General features: G+C 44.0%; 1 long non-coding RNA gene across 2 annotated transcripts in view; it reads right to left on the bottom strand.

Moving 5' to 3' along the window:
• LOC126984801 (uncharacterized) overlaps positions 1-15,675 on the bottom strand; it is a 102,818-nt gene that overhangs the window by 43,620 nt on the left and 43,523 nt on the right. The gene's annotated exons all lie outside the window — the stretch shown is intronic.

Genomic DNA, 15,675 nt, shown 5'->3' on the forward strand with positions numbered 1-15,675 from the left:
CGTGTGTTTGTAGCCGTGTGCCACTGAACCCTCGCTTTTTATTTAATATATTTTTTTTTCTCTATAACGTGACGAGAATCTCCCCGAAAAAAAGTGAAAGAGGAGTTCGGGACCGAGGAATCACATGGAACGGAGAGGATCGTTCTTCATCAAGGTTACGCGGGGGTAAACATATCTGTATGAGAACTAATTATATATCTCTACCAGAAAGCGAGAGACAAACATTTTTCCCTTATTAACTTATACCAGCAGGATGGCTTGGGCGGTAGTCATGGTGATGGTGGCGGTGGTAATGGCAGCTAATTAACAAGATAACTAAGTGCCGTCGTACAAGGAATAACTGACAAGAAGTGAAATTAACTGACAAGAGTATACGTATATTTCGAATTCGCATCTGAACGCCACCACCAGTTGGCAAAAGTGTTCCTCGCGTAGTGCTGGGAAAAAACGGGCACAGATGTCTGAATAAGTGGATAAGTGACTTTATTTCAGGTCAGAAAATAACATAACACTGAAAAGGAAGGTGTGTGAATAAGAAGAAGGGAGGAACGAGAGGAGGGGACCTAAGAAGCGATACAAAGCGTTACAGGTCAAAAGAAGAAGAAGAAGACAGTTACTTGCAGGCGAAGACTGCGTTGTGCTTCCGTGGAATCAAGAAAATAAAATAATATGCGAGACTTCTTCCGAGTAACTCTCACGAACACAGAACACAAGGCGCTCTCCCACCCACGCAAGGACACGCCAACGCCCTCCAATCGAAGCTCAGGCCACAGAACAAGCCTTGACATGTTACCGTTCACCATGGCGTGTCCAAAAGTACTGTTCACGCCGCATGACTTTGTTTGTATTAAATATGAGAAATGTATAGCTCGAAAAAAAATATCAGGAGAATAGAAGCAAGGGAACAAAGGGTGAAGGAGAAGGAGAAGGGGAGGAGGAGGAAGAGGAGGAAGAGGAGGAGTGATGGAGGAAGTGTGAGAAAAATTAGATAAGGAAGGATGGGAAAGATATGAGAAAAATTTGGTGTGGAAGACGTGGGGAGGAAAAGTTAAAGAATTCTTCGGGAAATAAGAAATGAAAAAAAGAAAGAAAAAAAGCTTGACCTTATAATCACCGTTGAAGCAGATACATACAAATAAGTAAACAACCATGTACTTCCTGTAAGAGAACAAAACTTTCTGGAGAAAATTAAAGAGAAAACTCGAAAGCTTAAAGTTGGATTAATTGCCTGGATAGTAGACAATCCTGAGAGAGAGAGAGAGAGAGAGAGAGAGAGAGAGAGAGAGAGAGAGAGAGAGAGAGAGAGAGAGAGAGAGAGAGAGAGAGAGAGAGAGAGAGAGAGAGAGAGAGAGAGAGAGAGAGAGAGAGAGAGAGAGAGAGAGAGAGAGAGAGAGAGAGAGAGAGAGAGAGAGAGAGAGAGAGAGAGAGAGAGAGAGAGAGAGCGCAAAACCACCACATAAAAAAAAGCAAAAGTGCCCCACAAAACTGACACGTCAAATTAGGTAGTCAATGCAATTTTCTCCTCAAGGCAAGAAAAGACATGATGAAAGCGTGTCACTTCCTTCACCTGTCATGTCCCTGCGGCCTCGTCTCCTCTTTCCCCTGACCGCTGCCTCATTTCTTATCAACTTACATATTCACTGAGGGTCGCACCTTCTCTCTCTCTCTCTCACATTTCCTCCCAAGAATTCCTCACGCCACTATGTTATTCCCTCGCGCCCTCCTTTTTTTTTCTCTCTCTCTCTCCCTCTCTCACTGTCCCTCATATCCCCCCTCTTTCCCCCTCTCTCCCTCTCTGTCGTTCCTTCTCGTTCTCAGCTTCCCTTTATTTCCTCCGCCTTCCTCCAGTTCATTTCTCTTTCTTCCGTTCCTCTTAGCCCTCCCTTTCCTCTCCCTCCATTCTTTCCTTTCTTTTTTTCCCCACCTTTTTCGTCTTTCAACTCTTTCGCTCTTGCTCTTGCTCTCCCTCTCCCTCTCTCTCTCTCTCTCAGAACCTGGCACATTCAGCCCTCTTTGTCTCATCCTACATGTATATTCTCTACCCCATCACGTATGAAAGTCTGTCCTGTATACTGTGAGGCCTGTGTTACGAGGGACGGGACGCCACTTGGATGATTCAGTTCCCTTCAGATTACCTAAGGGCGAGAGATACGGAGTGACCAGAGACCGATTCAAGAGTGACATGAAGACTCGGCAAAGACACGCAGATCATCAGGAGACACGCACTGAAGGAGGCAGCATGGGCGGACAGGGAAGGGAAAAGACGGTGGAAGCGAGACGGGGTGGGGTAGGTTTGATGGGGGCTTGCAGGAAGGGGGGGGGGGGGGGGAGCGAGACGTATGACTAAAGGACAGGCGGGGCAGGATACACGTCTTGGGGAAATGCATCCTTGTCTGACATTCCTCAAATGGCGCTCGGGTGCAGACAAGGACGCCGCCTTCATTGCCTTTAAGGACGAACTCTCGCATGCACTGTTGTTGTAGTTGTCGTTGTTGATGACGATGGTGGTGATGGTGATGGTGGTGATGGCGATGGTGGTGCAGCATTGTAGGACTCTGTCGAGGCGCAACAAAGACCTGGTGCATGCTTGGACGTGAGGGTGAGGGGTGAGGGTGGGGGGACGCGGGGGGTGAGGGGTGAGGGGGGTGGAGCATGGATAGGTGCGTCTGCCTCAGCTTAATAACTTGAGGAACTATCAAGGGATTATCTGTTGATGGAGGTGCCACGCGCCAGCACTGCACAAAGTTCGCCTTGATCCTGGGCTTGGCCTTTCTTTATTGTCACATTTTCTAATTGGAGTTTTTTTCCCATGAATCTGGAATCAGCAAATTCACGCTAAAGCTTGGAATAACTGTGACGACACGCTATTTACGCCTTAGCTGTTGCCCGCGTTAAGGGAGTCAAAGAGGAAATGTGTTTACAACTTCCAGGAATCTAGTGGGGTGATACACGCTCCCGAGCTGCTTCAGCCGCTCGTCGCCAGACAGCCTCTGCCCGGCAGTCAGGGTCACGCCGCCTGGCAGAGAGGCTGTACATGACTGCACCGGGAACTAGGCAATTAATTTACCGGCCATTCTTGCCTCTCATCAAGTCCAGGGAGACTTCTGGTCAGGGAGCGTGGAATCCATGTCTTCTAATTCCAGAAATACCTTTCCCGGAAAATTTCTTTGCCATAATTTTACTTCTTCAAGCAATGAAGGGACATCCGTCATAATAAGGTTCGGCAAGTTATCTTTACACAAGCAACATCGAACGAGCACGCCAGAGACGGAGGATCCTTGCTCCCTGCCAACACAAAGGATCTTCCGTCGCGGCACCGACAGACCTGCACTGCACCACCCACAGGCGCCCCCACAAAGTGCTTCTTGGGGCTTCATTTCCTCGGGGAGTGTAAGGCGACGGCGTCAGTGAGAAGCAAAGGGAAAGGGGAGGGGGGAGGGCAAAGGCGGCCCCTTGCTCGACACCAATGCGATACCCACTTCGGGACATGTACGGAGAGGGAAAAATAATGAGGCAGTAGCACTTCAGCTCGGCCTTCCTTGTAGTGTTTTCACAACAGTCGTTCAGGGAAATGGACGCACAAATGAACGCTGTCATTATCTTTCAACAACACATCATCGTTCTATGACAAATATCTCGAGCGCTCTTCAACTTGAAACTCCTTTAACAATTCTGATTCTCCTGGTAGCTATTGCGAATGAGACCTCTTCACCACTTCCACCATTTTTAACTTTTTTTTTACTATCTTCCTGCTCAGACACGCTGGCAAACATGGCAACACGAGCTGATGGACGGCTAGGTGTGGGTGGGGAGGGGGCGAGGTGAAGAGTCAACGACACACACGAAATTGCTTCCAGACATGAGACTCGTTCAGAAAGGCGAGACCACACCCTCCCACCGGCAGTATAGTCCATGTCCGCTGCGTGAGTACAGACGCGACATGCAACTCAACGCCACGCCAAGCCATGTCACGTACTCTGGTGCAAAGTCCTCTAGCTCTTCCTTTAGCCGCGAGGTGTTACTGCTTTCCCTCATCAGAGAGTATTATACAGTATACAAAACAGCGACTTCAGAGTGGTTGTCTTCTGCCTCAACAGTGGTGAACGAAGAGGCATCCAAGATCGACTAATGCTGGTGATGATGGTGGTGGTTGCATTGGTGGTGAAGATGGTGGTGATATCGATGGTGGTCGTGGTGGTGGATGTAGTATTAGTGGTGAAGGTGATGAAGTGGGTGGTGGTGAAGGTTGGAAAGTTTCGTTTAGTCGGCGCAACATCTGTGGTCATATGCCGGAGAGAGACAGAAGGGGAAGGATTTATAGGAGAATGGTGGTGAAGGTGGTGTTGATATTGGTTTTGGTGATTTTTTTAGGTCAATGGCTCAAAAAAAAAATCGCTCACGCAAATATGAGAGAAATCCAATATGATTTTACGAATTAATTAAGTTCGAGATGCCAAGATTTTCCCAGTCTTGGTCATGCATGGCGTCCTGCGGCGTCCTCAAATCAACGAATGAAGGATCCTCAGTTAATCAAAACAACGCAGCATCAGGGTAAAAGGGAGTTTAGGTTTCCAAGTTCTTTGGCAGCGGGTTGTGGCGGTGGGCGGACAGAGTGGGCCGGGACAAGTGGAGTTGGCGGCGAGGGTGAGTGTGGTGTCAGAGCGGGTGACGGAGGCTGAGTTAGAGTCGAGCAGCGTGCAAGGTGAAGTGAGGCAAAACGAGGAATAATTTACACGGTAGACCCAGATTTACTTTCCCGTCATTACGCTAATATAGCAGACACTTTATTATCAAAGTTCATCATTCAGTTTCCTGGTAAACTCGTCAATGTTAAGTAATGCGAAGTTATTAACGACATACTGGAAGGCAAAAAAAAGTGGCACGCCGCTGGAACGTAGAATATTCTTCCAGTCTGTTTCCTGACGCAAGACAATATTGATCAGGGATCTCTCAGCGCTGGTTGGCAGCCAAAAGCGGATAACCTGACACACATCCAAAGCAGGTCAGGTGGAGGCTTCAGAGCCAGCTCACCTACTTACCCAGGTTGGAAGCATTCGTGACCGTAGGAGCGACCTGCTTCTGAGCTTCCAGCAATAAACAACACGTAAACAATTCTCTAGCATAACAACAACAACGACAATGACAACACACAAATCCTTGGACTCTAAACTATATTTTCTTGTAGATAAAACCCCTCCCGTTGGCTTTGTTCCATATACAACACCCACACCCACACACCCACACCCACACCCACACACACACACACACACACACATACACAAACACATCGAACACGTGTATTCTACTGATCTACACCGAGAAATAAATACCTAATAAAGAACATCTATTTAATGGATTCTTCGTCAATATAGAGAGGCGTTAAATTACACTTTTTTTTTTTCTAAAACAATCTTTAGACTGGACTCTACACAAGATTTTTTTTGAATTGTTATAATGAGGGTACATGTTTTGTGAAGAGTAAAGGCCCTTCGTCTGTTACATATACAAAGACGGTCAAAAGTTTCTTTACTACGGCACAAGATGATCGTCTCCAGAAATACACTGATAAACACTACTTCTTTTCTTTATAAAGTCTCGCCCGGCTGCAGCAAGTGTCTGAAGCTAATGACAGCAATCTCTATCATCTTCCTCCTGTTATTTCTCCCAAACTCATAATGAAGATGGCTGCCATGTTCGGGTTTTCGACAATATCACTTTTACGGCTTTTATTCTAAATTATTTACCATAAACTACTTTCGAGAGCAAGTTTCTGTTCACTTAGGTATGTTGTTAATGAGGAAAAAAGCTTATACATAAAGCCTTACACGAACATTTTTTTGCATACCGATTCGTACCACCTACAGCTTCATCCATCGTCATGCTTCACTAACTAACCTGATGAGGAAGTCTCCTTAACATATGCATTTTTTTTTTCCAACGTAATACTAAAGCAGCCGACACATCACTCTGGTCACCGTGACACGATTAGATAGCCAAGGCAAAGTTTTTACTGCTGACGACGATACATTTTCAGTTTTCGTTTCATATCCGATTTCGTCGATTTTAAGTTACGCTCAGAATTTCATCCTAATTCAATCAAAACTCGGATGAGAGAGAGAGAGAGAGAGAGAGAGAGAGAGAGAGAGAGAGAGAGAGAGAGAGAGAGAGAGAGAGAGAGAGAGAGAGAGAGAGAGAGAGAGAGAGAGAGAGAGAGAGAGAGAGAGAGAGAGAGAGAGAGAGAGAGAGAGAGAGAGAGAGAGAGAGAGAGAGAGAGAGAGAGAGAGAGAGAGAGAGAGAGAGAGAGAGAGAGAGAGAGAGAGAGAGAGAGAGAGAGAGAGAGAGAGAGAGAGAGAGAGAGAGAGAGAGAGAGAGAGAGAGAGAGAGAGAGAGAGAGAGAGAGAGAGAGAGAGAGAGAGAGAGAGAGAGAGAGAGAGAGAGAGAGAGAGAGAGAGAGAGAGAGAGAGAGAGAGAGAGAGAGAGAGAGAGAGAGAGAGAGAGAGAGAGAGAGAGAGAGAGAGAGAGAGAGAGAGAGAGAGAGAGAGAGAGAGAGAGAGAGAGAGAGAGAGAGAGAGAGAGAGAGAGAGAGAGAGAGAGAGAGAGAGAGAGAGAGAGAGAGAGAGAGAGAGAGAGAGAGAGAGAGAGAGAGAGAGAGAGAGAGAGAGAGAGAGAGAGAGAGAGAGAGAGAGAGAGAGAGAGAGAGAGAGAGAGAGAGAGAGAGAGAGAGAGAGAGAATAATACATCGGTTAACCGGTAGCTGTTCCTATTGTGCATATAAGTATTAAAAAAAAATATTATGCACTTCTTTGTTTAAAAAAAAATATATAATCTATCGTGTTTGCATCAACTATATTTCTGCTTAATATTCCCCACGTCTTGAGAAGGTTCCTCAAGGTTCTCAGCGGGGGGCAGCGGAGTGGGTGGGGAGGAGCCTCGGTGGCGTCGTCTGTTGGAACGCAAGGGTGAAGGAAGGACAGCGGGTTGCCGTGGGACGAGTAGCGGCTAGAGCAACAAGTTATAACGCTTGACAAACTATCAGGGCGCGGCGCAACACCTTTTTTCCATCTTTTCTTTGAGAGGATCCATCCCTGTATTCAAATAGTTTTACTGATGTTTACAAAGGACTGTGGAGAAATTATTATCAACTATTCTGAGATGGAATGTTTCCTATATTTAGTAAGGAATATTTTAGCACCAACCCTACGTCCTTACAATAAATGATCAGAAAGTGATTATTGATTTGTAATATGCGAGTGAAAATGACTCATATTTTGTGTCGAGATGAGTAGGATGGCGCCGTCCAAGCATCGTAATGTTTAACTCCTAAAATGTAGCAAAAAAAGTTTCCCTAACTTTCCAGTGAAAAACACAAGGGCATGAAGCCTCTTCTCTTTTCGTTATTAGATTTAGGAGATAAAAGAAAGTCTTCTACCAGGAAGAATTTACACACACTTCGTATTTTCTTTTTCGTCCTCGACTTTTTCCTTTTCCTTCCCCTCTCCTGCCCTTACTACTATCCTTCCTTTTTCTCTTTGCTTCTGCTTCTCTTTTCCTCACGCTTATTTCCTCTTCCCTTGCTTTCCTTGCCCCTACTCTCCACTCCTTCAGTTTCATTCTTCTTCCCAATGCAATACACTTGCTTCTCTATTGCTTCTACTTCCTTCCATCTCTTCTCTTTCTCCCCTAACTTGCTTGCCCATTCCTCACTTATCTCTAATGGTTATACATCATTCTTTGACTTTTTTACTTCCAAAGTGGATCACATCCTGACCCATTTTCCTTTCTCCTAAGAATCTATTTTAGGTGATTTCATTGTTCACCACCAGCTTTTGCTTTCATCCTTTTCACCAACCAACCTAATGAACAAGTTAACAGCGTTTCTCTCCTTCATGACCTAGACAATTGGTTAAACACCTCATACATATCCTTGACCGTCTTGGAGACCCGCCAAACACTCTTGACTTTTTCCTAACCTCCTCACCATCAGCATGTTCTACTAAACTATAATTTCCGTTGGGTTCCTAAGATCACAACCTTATTGCTTATCTGTCCAGTCACTCCTGCACAACCTCTGGACCCACCAAGGAGGCAGGGTTTCTGGCATAATGGTTCAGCTCGGTGGGAAGACCTTAGCATGCATTTTTCTGATTTCCCGTGATAATTATGATTACTGCTTCCAGGTCATAGACCCTTCTGTGTGTACTAGCAGATTATGGAAGTGATTGTTTCTGGGATACACACACATTCCACCGACTTTCTTTATTCCTCTCGCTACAGTAATCGTACTATCGAAGATAGAAGAAGCTTACGAAAAGCACCTGAGCCTTCCAACTCTTTAACTCACCTCAAACTCTTTTGTAAAAAGGTAAAAAATCTCGCTATTTTTTCCTGACTCTTTTAGAATCTATCCAAATGTATCTCCAACAATTTTTCTTTCTCTTTCCCCTTCCTTTTAATCCTGATGGCACTACAGCCGTTCCATTTTCCTCTAAATCTCAATTCTTTGCTCAAACTTTTACTGAAAATTCTATTTTGGACGGTTCAAATTCTTCCTACGATGACAACGTTATTTCCGATGTTTAAATGATTAAATAACGATATCTTGTACTACTACTACTACTACTACAATTACTACTAGTACTACTACAATTACTACTACTACTACTACTACTACTACTATACTACCACTGCTACAATAATAATACTTATAATAATAATAATAATAATAATAATAATAATAATAATAATAATAATAATAATAATAATAATAATAATAATAATAATAATGATAATAATAATGATAATAATGACAATAATGATAATCATGTTTTATTTCGCCTAGCGGCATATATAAAAACAGTCAAAAAAAAATTGGAGTGTAAAAATTACAGAATACGCCACTATAATAGTTGTTAAAAACTAGTTAGTCTACATGTGTGTGTGCATAGGACATTAGTGGACAATCTATACGAGAATTTCACTAAAACGGAATTTCTCAGGGAAGAAAAAACTTAAACAACTTTTTTACACTTCCCGGCACCGTTCGTTAGGCAATGAAGGAACACTGCGGTCCGCCAGCACAGTGTCTATTTTTACGATAGCATGAGCACGGCAAGCTGAGCAGAACTGTCCTAAAAATTTTCTGAGGAATGGCTAATTTGTTGCACGGAAGCACTACCGAGTCTGATCAAAGCGAGGTTTCTGTTTATAAAGCCAATCACTCAGTTTGCTATACCGGCGGCTTCGTTGAATTGAGATAATTGAATATTTGAAGCAAATATAACTCCAAGGTCTTTGACGCAATGTATGCTTTCGAATTTTACATCGTGTGATTCACAGTAATTTATCGTTTTTCCTGTGAGGGATATTCAAAATTATTAGTAATATCACCACAGCCTTTAGGTATTTCACGATTCAGTTGTTACGCTGATGGTCATGTAGTTGCCAGGAAAGTTTGTTTTCTTCCATAAGTATTTAATTTATATCTCTTAAACAACAGTATTTAAACCTCGCTGCAAATACATAATTTAGAGAAAAGTGAAAGATAATTAAAGAGTTCTGTAGTGTCTTTTCAGCGTTCAATGAATATCTACTAACTTACTTTCTGACGTAACTGCGTTTAATGTAGATACATTCACCACCGATGTTCTGACCTATATAGGGAACACAACTTATGTAACTTGATTTTCACCCAGTTCAGTACCAAAATCAATTGTAACAACGTTAATAGAAATGATAATGTCATTAATTATTGAATAGTAATATAATTAATGCAGCTATATTCACCAAACACTGTGAAATTAAATAACAAAGGCAGGCACTGTAAAATATGCTCCCATTACATTTAATCTTTCGTCACTGCGTTGCCAGAGTAATCCTTTAATCCCCAATAATGTCAAAATGAGCAACGTTTTATACAGGCATACTAAGAACATATAGCTTACAACGGAACTGCATGACGAAGGCAGTTAGCAGCATCCACAAAAAAAGAGAAGAGGTGAGATGAGAGAGAGAGAGAGAGAGAGAGAGAGAGAGAGAGAGAGAGAGAGAGAGAGAGAGAGAGAGAGAGAGAGAGAGAGAGAGAGAGAGAGAGAGAGAGAGAGAGAGAGAGAGAGAGAGAGAGAGAGAGAGAGAGAGAGAGAGAGAGAGAGAGAGAGAGAGAGAGAGAGAGAGAGAGAGAGAGAGAGAGAGAGAGAGAGAGAGAGAGAGAGAGAGAGAGAGAGAGAGAGAGAGAGAGAGAGAGAGAAAATATGTGGAGGGGAGGTGTGATGATGTGATGAGTGTGGTGTGGTGTGACTGTTGCATTAAGTAGTGTTGTGCCCAGGAGGCGATACAACACCGTAATGGGTTGGCGTAGCAATAGTGTGGAATGTTTTCACTCCCAAGCAGTCATTGTAGTAAATATTAGCCGGAAAGATGTATCGTGTGTCATTAACAACGCATAGTCACACATCCGTCCTCGTCATTACATCATTCGCGCTAAACGGCAATATAAAGTCACAACATAGTGCATGATATAGTGAGAAAACTTCACTGCCAGAACTTCCAATTACCTGATGGCCGTCCTTTTTCTGCCTCGCTTGGCCTCAACTCAATTTTCCTGCTTTACATCAATAGAGCGATATATGCTTTTCAGTTTTTCTCCAGCTGTCGAGGATTATTTGATAAATCAGAACGCTTTTGTGGCTTACGGAATGAAATAAAACTGGCTTATCTAGTGTCAATCATGCTATTATACACAATAAGACAAAACAATATTTCTCAGGTCGGTGAACACAACGGGAGCGGGGAAAAAAAAGTAGAAAACCACGACGACAAAACATTCTATTTAATATGCTCAGTTGATTCTAAGTCTTCCTCGCAGCCACTGTAATGACCTGCCGCCACTCGAGGCGCCGAGATGGACGTGGGCGGCGCTGCTGCCTGGCGTGTTTGTCTTGCCGAGTGGACCGAGAGGAGGCACAGAAAGGAATAAAAGACGCGTATTCACAAGGAAATCCTTTTGATATCCCTTTGTAGTGTAATATGAGTGCGGGGAGAGGATGAATGAAAAAAAAGAATGATTAATAACGGGAAGCAAATACTAGATGCAGATCAAAGGACAGCAGAAATTAGCTGGTGATAAAAAGCTTTAAGATGGAGAGATGTATACACAAGACGGAGGAAAAACTGCGTAAAAATATGTAATTACGTGCAAGACAAGGGAAAGGGGCAGTTTGCTCTATAGAAACACTGTCGACAAAAGCTTTTTTACAGAGATGAAAGGAAAACGAAAGAGAAAGAGGAGAAATAACGCGAACGACTCAGAGGGATGGAAACATGAACCGAAGAAGGGAAGGAAGGGAGGCAGAGTCGAGGGAGATGATGCAAGCGACACAGACAGATGCGGACTGTGTGGCGCAGGAAAAAATACAGCGGGAAAATGACGGGAATGACGATGACGGATCAGGAACGCGGAGGGCGGCGGCGATGGAGGTACAGGGAGGGAGAAGACAAGGCTAACAGGTTGAAAGAGGACAGTACATTTCGTTCGACATATGTTTGTGTGTGTGTGTGTGTGAACGAAATTCGAACTCCACTAACATCTGAAGAAATGGGAGTAACAAAGAGAACAGATAAGTAAAATGAGGAGCTAATAATGACATGATGGTGGTGGTGATGGTGATGGTGGCGGTGGTAGTGATGGAGATTACAAAGCAAAAACAGTTGACAAGCGGAAAAATTTAATCAACGAACAATTATATATTTTCGATACATGTGACTGGCGTGTTCCATATCTGCCTTTATTAAAGCTTGTTATCAGCACGAGGCAGATACTTTATGTGAGCCCTTGCTGTAGGAGTGCCTTTAAAGGGTCCTGCTGCTCTCTCTCCGCGGCTTTGGGAACTTTGCCTGATGGGGTATTGATCGCCGCTAAGCAAGACAATGCTAATCCTAAACGGCGGTTGACAAGGTGACTGTGAACTTAACCTTGACGGAACTAAGTGATATCCAGTCTTTTATTGTACTGAATGTGGTATTTTCAGTCCCAAACTATTTATATTTTGCGTAAACTGAGAAAAGAGTTTGGTTTCGTGTCGCAGAAAAAGCCACTAGGGGTTGAAGTAAAGACTATAAAAAATAGATAATTACCAACTAAAAATGGAAGCAAATTTAAGCCCTGGGATAGTTTTTTCAGGGAATTGCGAAATTTTACAACAAACTGCTTTGAAATTAAGTAATATTAATTATTAATTTAAATCGAAAATTCTATTCGCGCCATAAAATGCAGTTTTGCCTGAATTTTCTAAATGGGGTGGATGATATTGGCCGGGGTTTTTATTTGCATTAATAAAACAGAACGCAATATTTTTTTTTCGGAGCACCGAACCTTGTGAGCGTCCCCGTGATCCTACTCTTCTGCGGTTACTATTAGGTAAAAAATGCTTGAACCTAAAGTCACTTATTCATGATGCTAACGTTCTATCATTGCCTCGACTGACCGCGTCGGCTTCAGGGACTGCGTCTCACTGCCAGTCATTGAGACAGAACCACCACGGTATGGCAACGCAAAATCTGTTAATTGCTTTCATGTTACCGCCAATCAGGATTTGATTAGTGCACCATGCATCATGATAGGCTTGCAATGTTTCCAAACGTGAGTAATTCTGTCCTTTACTATAAGGTGTGGACTGGTCCCGTATTCTCAGACACTTTTGGCTCCTATAACAAATATTTCTCAAGGCCACGAAGGAGATTATTCGCGTTCTCAGGAGTGTTTTCCACATTCATGGTGCAGAAGGGGAGGCGGTGGCTGAGTGGTCAGCGTGCGTGTGGTGAGCCCGAGGACCTAGGTCAGAGTCCACCGAAAACCACGCTGATTTTTCAAACCATCGCCGAGTGGCGGAAGATTACCCACATGCTGCCCAGATCTTCACTCAACTCTAACTTCAGCGACTTCGTTCAAGTGGTGCATCGGGGGTCAGCATGGACCAAGCAAGTGTCATATATCACGGCAGCCACTGTAAATAAAATTCGCCTGCGCCACGAACGGGCTGGGGTCGCCCAAGAGGCCCCTCAAGACAGCCTTTCGGCGCTATAGGCAGCACCTAAAATAAAAAAAAGGCTTGTCAGACTGTTACTAAGCTCATGAAACAACTCTTGGAAATTCTAACACGATCTCTACGAAAGCCTAACCTAGCATGGGCGTGCAAGGCCTGAAGTGTTTGAGAATATGGGCCCAGGACGCCACACCACCGTCCTTGCTCTCCCTCTCCCAGAACAAAAACTAGGATGCTCACCCCTCCTCCGCCGGGCACCCAGTCACCCCCCAGCCCCTCACCGGTGGCCTCACGTCCGGGGCCTTATTTTCCCGGCCACCAGTTCATCTCGTTCTTTGTCAGTTTCAAGAATACTTCCATTTCTCACTTTCCCTTCTTCTATTTTCCATTTCACTTGACTTTCTCCTTTATCATGACGTTTCAGGTTCTATCCGCATCGTGCGTCGCTGAGAAATGATCTTTGAGATAGAATAAGAAAACTGAATATAATTTCTGTATTTTTTCGGGGTTCAGACAATCAATGTGTTTAAAATCCGCCTAAGCTACCAGGAATTAGGGGCCTTGAAGGAAACTGGTGCAGGGGGAATAGTAGAAAAAATGGATCTTTGCCTTTTATATCGATGATGCATTGTGGAGACCTACGATCTAACACGGGGGTGTGGGCGGCGGGCAAGGTGGTGGTGGGGTGGGTTGGGGGGTCGACAGGGTTGTCCCCCTTACCTACACGTACCTGGAGGGTCGGCACAGGACGTTTAACAAATTTCTCAAATTCCGAAAAAAAAAACCCGATGTAAATATGAAACGTACGCCCTGGGTTGATGATAATTTCAAGCACTTCCGATATAGACGTAAGCGATCTTTAATAACGAGTCTCAGGTGCAGTTCGTGTATTGTGTCTGCCCTTCCGAACACTGAGTTTCTGGACGCCTGAGAACACTGACGCGGCAGATAATCCAGAAACTTGCATATAACTGTGACCAAAACTTGCCTTTCCCTTACATAATTTGGACAATATGAACAGTTTGAAACGTCAAGTTCATAACAGGTGCTCTATTTGCATTCCTTTTCAAGACGTATTGTCAGCGAAGGGAAACTTGTTGCATCGGTAGGCTTAATGATTTGAGAGACACGGCAACAATAGGAACATCTTGATTTAAACTTATGAAACGTTTGCCCTTCCTTTCCGTCCCCACTGCGCTGACACCTGATGGACTTATTCATGTTAAATGCTTCTATATCCCGAAAATCTGCTTCTGGCACATCGTATAAGTGTCATTAGTGGACGTTAGATTTCTTCAACGATAACTAATCATTACCTATATACCTCAAACTCAATATTTAATGATTATGTGACTAAAGGTAAAAACAAAACAACTTCCAAGGTATAAGGTGTAGCATGTGGTGCAGCGCGGTGGGATGACAGCGTGTCCTGAGGCAGAGGAGGATGCTGGTCACGCGCACGGACGCCCACTTTACGGCTGCACCGACTGACTGGCACGGCGCTGGTGGGGCGACAGACCGGAGCACTCAAGCGGCGACGATCTACATGCGCGCGTTAGGAAGACTTTACAGCTCCTCTCTCTCCGCGAAACTGCCTCTGTATGCGACTTTGGCATCAGAATACACATACGAGGTGCATTTTGCTGCCCTTGTTTTATTGCACCCCTTTTTTGTCTATAAGTTGCAGTTTACGATCTCGTCTTTCAGTCTTGTTATGGTGAATGGATCCTCGGAACAACAACTTTCATGTGCTTTAGCGGTGTTCCTGAGAGCACAATGGTGGAGTGTGTTGATGCAGCTCAGGATATTATGCGCTTGGCCGGGCTTTGCGTTGTAATGTGTTTTTTGGTGGATTTTAAACGTGTGTTATTATTTTTCCTCCTTAATCATATGCTGCACTAATGACGGTGTGTTGATTCGAGATGGCTTTGATTTTGTATTTGCTCTGTTATGTCCTCTACTTATATACTCTCGTGCTACGGCCTTGGATCTTATAATATTAAAAGGAGAAAAAAAATGACGTGTCCAGTTTGATGCAAATAGTTATTCTCGTCCTCGACTATTTTTGGGTGGAAATTTATGCCGTGCAAATGCCTGAAAATGTAAGATGAAGGAGCAGACGCCACACTCTATCATTGTGTAAGGATATGGAAAAGATGGAGAGAGGGAGGAAAGGGGGAAATGAAGGAAAAAAAATGGGGAAGGAAACAGACGGTGGACGAAAAAAAATGGAGGAAACATTTCGTAAGATTATATTTAGATGTTTGATCCGTGTCAAGACGAGAGAGAGAGAGAGAGAGAGAGAGAGAGAGAGAGAGAGAGAGAGAGAGAGAGAGAGAGAGAGAGAGAGAGAGAGAGAGAGAGAGAGAGAGAGAGAGAGAGAGAGAGAGAGAGAGAGAGAGAGAGAGAGAGAGAGAGAGAGAGAGAGAGAGAGAGAGAGAGAGAGAGAGAGAGAGAGAGAGAGAGAGAGAGAGAGAGAGAGAGAGAGAGAGAGAGAGAGAGAGAGAGAGAGAGAGAGAGAGAGAGAGAGAGAGAGAGAGAGAGAGAGAGAGAGAGAGAGAGAGAGAGAGAGAGAGAGAGAGAGAGAGAGAGAGAGAGAGAAGAGAAAAGAGGAGAGAAAAGAAAGAAGAGTAAAAAA

Source organism: Eriocheir sinensis, chromosome 1 (genome assembly GCF_024679095.1).
Source record: "Eriocheir sinensis breed Jianghai 21 chromosome 1, ASM2467909v1, whole genome shotgun sequence".
Taxonomy (NCBI): Eukaryota; Metazoa; Arthropoda; class Malacostraca; order Decapoda; family Varunidae; genus Eriocheir; species Eriocheir sinensis.